This window comes from Mustela erminea, chromosome 16, assembly GCF_009829155.1.
Source record: "Mustela erminea isolate mMusErm1 chromosome 16, mMusErm1.Pri, whole genome shotgun sequence".
Taxonomy (NCBI): Eukaryota; Metazoa; Chordata; class Mammalia; order Carnivora; family Mustelidae; genus Mustela; species Mustela erminea.
The window spans coordinates 2,067,939-2,072,115 of NC_045629.1; the positions used below are offsets into that span (position 1 = coordinate 2,067,939).

Consider the following 4,177-nt stretch of genomic DNA (forward strand, 5'->3'; position numbering starts at 1 on the left):
TATATTATATATATATGTATGTGTGTATATATGTATGTGTATATATAGTGTATATATATACACTATATATACACATACATATATACACATACATATATGTATATGTATAGTGTATATATATACACAATATATATATTGTATATATATATGTATGTGCATATATATGTGTATATATATATACATATATATATATATATTTACAAAAGTAGATAGAAATAATGCAATACACAGCCCCCCCATTATCAACATGCCTCACCAGATAGTACATTTATTACAATTGATGAACCTATATTGACACATTGTAATCACCCAAAAGTTCATAGTTTACAATGTGGTTCAGTCTCAACATGGCCAATCCTATATATTTTGGCAAATGTGTAAGAACCTGTATCTATCATTACAGCATCATATAGAGTAGACTCATTACCCTAAGCGTCCTCTGTGCTTTGTCTATTCATTTCTATCTACCACACACCACCCACTCCTGGAAATCACTGCTTTTTTGTTTTGTTTTGTTGATTGGTTTGTTTGTTTTACTGTCTCCATAGATTTCCTTTTCCAGAATGTCATATAGCTGGAATCATATAGTATGCAGCCTTTCCAGATTGGCTTCTTTCACTTAACAGTATGATGTAAGATTCCTGTGTGTCTTGTCATGGCTCCATAGATTATTTATTTTAGAAGTAAGTACTATTGTACTATTGTACTTACCATTGTCTGGCTGTACCACAGTATCCTTTCACATACTGAAGGACTGATATCTTGGTTACTTTCAAGTTCTGGCAATTATGGATAAAGCTGCTGTAAACATCTTACAGGTTGTTGTGTAGACATACACTTTCAGCTCCTTTAAGTTATGTCACCAAGGTTAGATATGGGATAATGTAAAAGCCCACTAGAGCAATATGATGTTAGACGGTCTTAGAATACAGAATATTGCCAGATTATTGAGGCTAAGGCATGACCAACAAGAGATTCAGCTGCAGGTGAATATTTACTTAGGGGATTTGAAGAAGAACACAGACTGAGAGGGCAAGTCACATTTCTGATCCTGATTAATGTTCTGTTGTCAAAGAATTGTGAAAGTAAGTACTTATGAGGCAATCCAGTAATTGGTGTTTCCAACCCATAGCCACTGTAAGCAAGTTATTTCCAATTCCATAGCTGAATACTTGCAGTGGAAACATTATCAGAGTGATAAAATGATAAGTGATAAAGTGAAATGATAAAGTGAAAAGTGATAAATATTATTTTATTTTATTTTTGCCTTTAAAATTTTTTTTACATGGTTTCCCATGAGGACTGCAAAGAACAGCATGGTCGTGTTTCCTTGGTGAGAAAGTGTGTAGCCTCCAGCACACGTGTCAGCTACTGGAACCTGATCCCAGCTCCAAAATGGACACCATCACATATCCTGTCACCTTTCTGCACACTTATGGGGACACAGTAATTCAGTTACAGCTGGGTGATGTTGCCAAGCCCGAGGATGATACTGGCACCATAAAACCAGCAGATACACTCAGCCAGCTTCTGGATAAGAGCCTTGGGGTCCTCCCCATAGTTGAGGTTGTGGAGGTTCTCTGCATTGAGGAAGAAGGGTGTTCTGAAGAGTTCCCCGAAGCTGCCCTGGCCTGGCCTGGCCTGGCAGGAAAGGCAGTGGAGTGTACACATGCAGGCCGCCGGCCCAGTATTCCTCTCCACCCAGATAGCTGCCTTTGCTCTGTGGTCCAACACTATGTGTCCTGAACAGAAGAACACTGGACGGTCCTCTGAGGTAAAACCTGTCCACAATACTTGATGGTTTATCATCAGTGGGCACCAACATCCCACCCCAGAGAGACGCTGAGAAAACTGAACCGAATACAAGTTGTTGTTTCAACTGAAGGTCGAAATCTTCTTTTATGAAGCTCACATTCCCTCTGGTGTAGCCAGCCAGCTCCTGGTTAACTTTCAACAAGGCCCCTCTTCTGGGCAAGACGGAGTGTCACACCAAGGAGTAATTGCTGTATCACATAGTTAGAGTGTGTTTAGGTTTTAAGAAACTACCAAACAGGGGACAAAGGGAAATGAGGCCGGAGCTGCAGGCCCTTTTTCTGCCCGCGGTGTCTCAGATTCATTCTTAAGGAACTGAGAACTTAATCTTCCAAAATGTCAAAAAGACCATCTGATGCCCCACCTCCCACCCCAGCTCCTGAAACACAAATGCCCAGCACACCAGGGTTTGTGAGATACAATCCATACAGTCATCTCGCCTACAACAACTACAGGCCTGAGGGAACCCGGCACCAACAGTCGGGTCATGGCATCCTCTGGTATTACAATTCCAAAACCCCCAAAGCGACCAGATAAGCCACTGATGCCCTACATGAGGTACAGCAGAAAGGTCTGGGACCAAGTAAAAGCTTCTAACCCTGACCTAAAGTTGTGGGAGATTGGCAAGATTATTGGTGGCATGTGGCGAGATCTCACTGATGAAGACAAACAAGAATATTTAAACGAATACGAAGCAGAAAAGATAGAGTACAATGAATTTATGAAGGCCTATCATAATTCCCCCACATACCTTGCTTACATAAATGCAAAAAGTCGTGCAGAAGCTGCTTTAGAGGAAGAAAGTCAACAGAGACAGTCTTGCATGGAGAAAGAAGAGCCGTACATGAGCATCCAGCCTGCTGAAGATCCAGACGATTATGACGATGGCTTTTCAATGAAGCATACAGCCACCACCCGTTTTCAGAGAAACCACCGCCTCATCAGTGAAATCCTCAGTGAGAGTGTGATGCCAGATGTTCGGTCAGTTGTCACAACAGCTAGAGTGCAGGTCCTCAAACGACAGGTCCAGTCCTTAATGGTTCATCAGCGAAAACTAGAAGCTGAACTTCTTCAAATAGAGGAGTGACACCAGGAAAAGAAGAGGAAATTCCTGGAAAGCACAGATTCATTTAACAATGAACTTAAAAGGTTGTGCGGTTTAAAAGAATAAGTGGATATGGAAAAAATTGCTGCTGAAATTGCACAGGCAGAGGAGCAGGCTCGGAAAAGGCAGGAGGAAAGCAAGAGGCAGCAGAGCAAGCTGAACGCAGTCAGAGCAGCATGGTTCCTGAGGAAGAGCAGGCTGCGAGTAAGACCAAAGAGAAGAAGGACAACGAGAGCATCCCAATGGAGACAGAGGAGACACACCTTCAAGAAGCGACGGAAAGCCAACAGAATGGTGAAGAAGGCACATCTACTCCTGAGGACAAGGAGAGCGGGAAGGAGGGGGTGGGACAGTATGGCTGAGGAAGGGACCAGTGATAGTAACACTGGTTGGGAGAGCAACAGTGCCACCGTGGAGGAGCCGCCAACAGACCCCGCCCCAGAAGATGAGAAGAAAGAATAAATGTTGCCTTGTTTTATGTGTTCTAAATACTTTTTTAAATGGAAAAAAATTTTTTTTTAGTTTAAAAAAGAAAAAGAAAAAGAAAAAGAAACTACCAGTCTTCTATAGTAGCTATATCATTTTGCATTTCTGTCAGCAATGAAAGTGAGTCCCTCTTGCTTCACACACCCTCCAGCATTTATTGTTGCCAGTGTTTTGGATTTTGACCATTCTGATAGATATCTAATTTTATCTCATTATTGGTTTTAATTTACACTTCCCTAATGACATATGATGTTGAACACCATTTCATATGCTCATTTGCCATATGTATAGCTTGTTTGGTGAGGGGTCTGTTAAGAACTTTGGCTCAGTTTTTAATGAAGTTGTTTCTTTTGTTATTGTTGAGTTTTAAGGGTTCTTTGGATAACAGTCTTGTATCAGACATGTCTTTTGCAAATGTCCCCCAGTCTGTGACTTATACTTTCATTCTCTTGACATTATCTTTTGCAGAGCAGAAGTTTTTAATTTTAGTGAATTTATGGTCTGTGTCTAGAGTCATTTTTTTTTGGTATGTAGATGTCCGCTTGTACATGTACATGTGCAGCAACGCACCATTTGTTGAAGAGGCCATTTTTGCTATGTTGTATTGCCTTTGCTCCTTGTCAAAAGATCAGCTGATTATATTTATGTGGGTCTAATTCTGGGCTTTCTATTCTATTCCATTTATCTACTTGCTTTTTAATTTGTTTTTCTCAAAGCATACTGTCTTGATTACTATAGATTTGCAGTAACTCTTAAAGCTGGGTAATATCAGAC

General features: G+C 40.7%; 2 pseudogenes; one reads left to right on the plus strand and one right to left on the minus strand.

The window, feature by feature from the left end:
• Positions 1-1,368: 1,368 nt before the first annotated feature.
• LOC116575496 lies at positions 1,369-1,984 on the minus strand (annotated as a pseudogene).
• Positions 1,985-3,398, plus strand: LOC116575125 (annotated as a pseudogene).
• Positions 3,399-4,177: the final 779 nt, after the last annotated feature.